This window comes from Gossypium raimondii, chromosome 3 (genome assembly GCF_025698545.1).
Source record: "Gossypium raimondii isolate GPD5lz chromosome 3, ASM2569854v1, whole genome shotgun sequence".
Classification (NCBI taxonomy): domain Eukaryota; kingdom Viridiplantae; phylum Streptophyta; class Magnoliopsida; order Malvales; family Malvaceae; genus Gossypium; species Gossypium raimondii.
In genome coordinates, this window is record NC_068567.1 from 44,520,749 (window position 1) to 44,526,801 (window position 6,053).

General features: G+C 32.5%; 1 long non-coding RNA gene across 1 annotated transcript; it reads right to left on the minus strand.

The window, feature by feature from the left end:
* Positions 1–416: 416 nt before the first annotated feature.
* LOC105794379 (uncharacterized) lies at positions 417–3,834 on the minus strand. The gene is made up of 2 exons (XR_008194479.1): positions 3,205–3,834; positions 417–1,987 (listed from the first exon to the last, which is right to left on the minus strand). It is a non-coding gene; the product is annotated as an uncharacterized LOC105794379 (long non-coding RNA).
* Between the last annotated feature and the right edge of the window lie 2,219 nt (positions 3,835–6,053).

Below are 6,053 nucleotides of genomic sequence, written 5' to 3' on the forward strand. Positions count from 1 at the left end.
GAACATAAGTTAGCGAACTGTTAGAAAACTGAGGGTCACGATCTTAAATCAACAAACCATAAAAAAAATCAACTATGAACATAGATCAGCGAGTTGTTAGAAAATAGAGGGTCGCAATCCAAGGATTTAAATTGCGGTCGCGGTCGCATTTTCAGTCGCGGCCGCGTTTATCGCAGTTGCGGACATAACAGATGCTATTGCGGTCATTGTAGCTATTGCGGTCATTGTAGGTATCGCGGTCGTGAATTTTTTTTTAAAATTCGCACAACTTATTGTAAAACATTCCAAGCCCTTTCCACAACTTCACTACTCTTCTTACTCTCTTCAGTAACCAAGGGCTTAACTTGACCACTTAGTTCTCCAATTTTACCGACTGTTGCATGGCTTCCACGTTGTTCTCTACACTTATGCACGTATAAATCAAACAAACTCCTCTTTATTCTTCACTTAATTTTTTCAATCAACAAATTCAACGTTTCATTTCTTGAAAACACAAAGGAAATACACCCCCAAACTACTTTCTTTCAAAAATATTTCAATAGAAAGAAAGTGGGTGCAAGTGTGCAACATTTGTTCTGGTTTCAACAGCAACATGTATATTGCTTCAAGTATATCAGTTCAACTTCATCACTGTCACTTCATGGCTCATCATCTTCATCCTTGCTTCACTTTTCCTTTGGGGAAATTGTCTCAGGCTTCTCAGCTCTTCAAAGTGGTCTCATTTGTTTTTCAGGTGGTCATACAATCAGCATATCCCATTGCCCAGCTGTTTCGCGCCGATTGTACAATTCCATCGACCCCGGTAGAATCGACCCAACCATGGACAACGAGTACGCTGAAAACCTTAAGATCTTAGCTACTACTCACTCTTGCTCAAAAGAAGGGGTCTTTTCCAATCTGATGCTGCTTTAACCACTGTAACGGAAAATAACGAGAATAGCGGCCCGTTATTCCCGCAATTGGCCGTTACCCGTTAAATTGCGGCCGCGAGCCACCGCTATCAGTGTGACTCCACTTCACACCCTATTTTTAGCAATAGCGATTTCGGACGACGCCACTACAGCTATATAGCGGCCGCTATTCCGATATCGGACCGCTATTTAAATCCCTGTCGCAATCTTAAATCTGCAAGCCTTAGTGATCAATGCAGAAACTAATCAACAATCAGTCAAGAAGCATGCATCATTAAAAACAAAAACATCCTTGTTTCGCATTGCAAGGCAATAAAGAAGAAAATAGAAGTAGGAAACTAAAGTCATCTTTCCCATGATCAACGATACAACGTAAAAGCCAAAAGGGGCTCAAGATGGGGATGATGAGAATAAGATAGCAAGTTAACTTGTATCATGTTTAATTGATTTTACTTAAAAGTGCAAGTATAGAAAGCACAGAAATAATAGGTTAAAGAAAAACAGCTTTGGAGGATATCATCAATCAGGATTTGCCATAGTTTTTTCCACAAATCCCCTTTGAAGAATAATAGGCTGACAACAACTTCGTTTCTCTTATGTAATATTGGGAAACCAACTCTAAATTTAAAAGGTAGTCCTTTGGTTAACTAAAAACCCACCACTAATTACCTTGAATTAGCAATTAAAACCCCACAACAGAAAACCATTATCATCTAAACTAAATCAAAGCACTGTGAAAACATCTAAGAATGTAGCAAAGTCGACCCAAGTGATTTACAACATAAAAACACCCCCCATAAATCAACCAAAATGCAACCACTATTAAGAGGAAAACAAAGGCATTATATATCTGAAGTCATCAAAGTGTGCGTGCAACGGAATACAAGCCGACAAACATGCAGTTGGTACCGACAAATACAATATCAAAGAAACAAAATTTGACATACATCACCAATACTAAGTAAAAGTATGAGGTCGTGACATAAGGTAAGCAGTAGTACATGACATGAACTTAAGCAAAGGGGAGAAGAGTAGGGAGAATAGCATCTACCATAGATGATTTAATTTGATTCTACCTGCAAAATGTTAGCGTATACAAAAACTCATTCCGTATACTTATATTCAAATGAAGGATGGGAACTATCAGCATGCAGATAAATAAAGCAAAATCTATATCAGGCTCATGTCCATATGTAAATGAGGAGAGTTAGTTTCTCCATCAAATCATTTTAAATTATTCTAAAAATTTTTTGGCAAAGGTTATGCATGTTGCTTGGATAGCTTTGAAAGTAGTAAACACAAACTGACAGCATACAGTTAAAAGAGCAGAGTTGTTACTTTCCAAAGAAACAAGCATATATCTCAAACAACCACCAAACATAGGATCATCAACTATCCAGAAATCAAACCATGAAGGAAACAATTTCCCAAGAAGAAGGTGCATAAAACAATGGGGACAACCAATCAAATCTCGTATCAACAATATACACGAGTTCATTTCTAGCAAATATATGACAAGAGTCCTTGGTTCCAAATGTTGCTCATTAGAAAATTTTATAACACATTTTTAACAATTAGAAAGCAATTAGTACATCAGACGCATAGTAATTCACTCCAATTGACCAAATTAGGATGAAATGCAGACAACATAACAAAATAAATCAAAGAAAAAGGCAGACAAGAATCAAACAGGACGAAGCTTAATAAGATTCATTATCTATCATGTTTACATAATCAATTTGCAGAGATAAATTTCTATAATTCAGTTATCAACTTGGATTGGTTAATTTTTCTGAACTAAACGAGAGTATTATGGAATATATATGGAACTCATTATTTATACTAATAATAAATTATACATGGTAAGCTAATTGTTACATGGTGACAACTGTTAGGTTATAATTAATTAGACCCCCTACCAACACAGTTTAGCACAAGCCTTGTGCACAATACTGGAAATGAAATCATAAGCAGGATAATATATACGATTTTCAAAGAAATTAGCAGTAAGAAAGGATGAAGGCAGATATATATATACACACATACACCTTCACCTTCAATCCTAAACAAATTCAAGGAATGAATTAAGATTAATTACAGAAAAATGGATAATTTCAAGGATACATATATAGACATGAGCATGAACATACAGATAAGCAAAATTTCATTCTAACTCAAATAAATGCATGAGATCCATGATTCTGTACCCTACATTTACCCAAATAAGAAGAAAAGGGAAAAAGCTTGGCACTCAGAAAACGAATCAGTGATTATTGAGGGGTTGAGGGAATACCGTATCAACAGAATCAGCTCCAAGATTAGAAAATTTTTATGCCCCAGTGACAGGGTTGTCACTTGACAAAGCTAGTTGTTCCCTTACCATTTCGCACACCTAATCCACAGTCTCTGGTTTGGCTGCATAGGATATCCACAAGCGAGCAGGCACAGGACGCAACCTACAAGATTGGTTGTTTCTTCCCTGGTTCACAAATGAAGCCGATTTCAGCCCAGAAGCCCTGGTTGTAGCGTTTCCACAAGCGCCTTCAAAAATATCATCAATCTTCCTGAAATTAGAATACCCATCAGACATGACTTGATTCTTCGGTGAAACTCAATTACAATATCTCCGATCATCAATTCCAGCTTTTTCCCCCGTTTGGTAGATATTGCCATGCATGTATCCTCCCAGTCACCCTATGCAGCCATAATTCCTGGACGTGCCCTTATCTTTCTAAAGTTCATAGTCGATGATCTGGTAAACAACATTCCTAGAGTTATTCCACGCTCGCCGCAACAATTGTTGATACACAATATCAACGGAGTTCAAGATAAGGAGGGAAATGGTGTCCTGGTCAAGGAAGAGAGGAAGAAGATAATAAAAAACTTGGATGTTTTCAGTACAGTCTCCTATCATGAAGGTGGGCTCCTTTTTAATACTTGGATCATCCAAGTCGAATTATTTTTATTATAATACTAAGTAGTAATTATTTTATATTTTTTTATAAAAAAGGGAAATAAATTCAAATAATTTTCAATAAAAATCAGTTGTACTAACTTCCAAAACCAATTAAAGCCACTGTAAATAAAATAAAAATTAAAAAGCCCATAATCTCAAAAAATTTATCATACAAAATATAGTCTAACCAATTTAATATTATTAATTTTAAAAAATTACAAAAACCATATTCGTTATGAATAGATAGTTTATAAGTTTTAATCCATGTGTTTTTCTTGAGATCAAATTACATTTACAATTACAAATTGTAACAAAAAAAAATCAAAGGCAGATTTGTAACATAGAAAAGAAATTACCAAAAAGTAAACTTAACTTTTAAATTCTCAAATAACCATTGAGAAACTAAATCCATTGCATAATAGAAAATTTCAAATTTAAATCAATAAAATTTCGCTCTAATAAAACTAGCTCGCAGAAAATCCTAACATGATATTTTTTTGTATCCATAATAGTAAAACAATTTTATCAGGAAATTATAAGTTTTTAAAATAGAATGAAAAGGAGAAACTAAAGATAAAATTAGGTACAAATTTAGAGTTTATGTGATGGAAAATTAAAAAATTATCCTGAACTTTAAAAAACTCTAATTTCTCTATATAAAGACTTCGAAAGGAGTTGAAATATTATATATATTGAATATGAAAATATATTATATATAAATATATAAGTGTATATAATTAAAATTACTTGTACATTAAATAATAATTAAACTGTAATAATAAAATTTTAAAAAATACTATTTGTCAACCGAGATTCAAGGGTTGACTTCGAGGTTTCCAGTGGTCATGCATGGGTGAACAACACCATTGCAGGGCTAGAAGAAAAACTTGTGATGATATTTGATGATGTTTGATGAAAAAGGCTTGAAAGTATAGGATATTTTGTAAAACGATGTTTGATGAGATTTTGGTCAAGCATATGGTAAGTTTATATAGAGATTAAACTTCATAAACGATTACATACAAAAATAATGAAAAATATGAAAACTTGATGTGATCAATTGTGTTATTATAAAAGTTAAAGATATTAAAATGAAAAGTTAATGTGATTAATTGTATTATTATAAAAGTTAGAATATTAAAATGACCGTTATTTTTGGGGAAAAAGTTGTTAATTAAGGTTTAAAGCCAACTTAAAACTTGTAATTAAAAAAATAACATAAATTTAAAATGTAATTTATTGAACTAGAAAGAATTTGCGAATGTACCTATTTATTTAAAATATATTTAAAAGGTTTAGATTGATCTAATTTATTTGAATTAGGAGTTGTCCGCAAGTGGAAAAATCGATGGAAGGTTTTTTAAAATAAATGTCGATGTTGCTGTGAAAAAAAGGGGGACCGGGCTGGGCATTATTATTAGAGACTCAAATGGCTTTGTTTTAAGGGACAGAGGTATGTTTAAAGATAGAGTTGTTAATTCGGAATGGGCTGAGTTGGATGCAATGATTGAAGGTATTAGCTTTGCTCGAAGCCTCAATCTCAACAAGGTTAATTTTGAGATGGACTGCACAAGTGTTGTCAATAGAGTCCGAAAGGCTCGGGCCGATATCACGTTTTTTGGGCACCGGATTAAGGAGGTTCAAAACATAAGTGTTCCTTTTAGTGCTTTTGATATTAGATGAATCAATAGATGCTGTAAAAAAGTGGTTGATTTCCTTTGTAATTGGTCGCTTAAAAATTGTTGTAATTTGGATTTTGATATGGATTATTCCGGTGATATTCATAACTTTATAATTTTGGATGCAAGTTAATTTGATGTTTCGGCTTGTGTGGCTTTGCCTTTGTCAAATGAAAAAAAGTTAGAGATAAAGATATATAAATATATATAATATTTAGATTATACTTTAGTCTCAAACCATATTATTATCTTCTTTAAAAAAAATAAAAGGTTAAAAATACTTAAATAAATTATTAAATTAAAGCTGAAATATGAAGTAAAATGTTGACATTGAAATTATTAAAATTAGATATTCAATTGTAATTATATTAATTTAATTTTATAATGAACATTAAGAAAGAAAATAAAAGTTATTTTATTTAAGTTTAAACTAAGAAAAAACGAATTGAAATTATTATTATAATATTTTTTCTAAAAGTTAAATGGAGTTAAAGGAAATAAACTAGA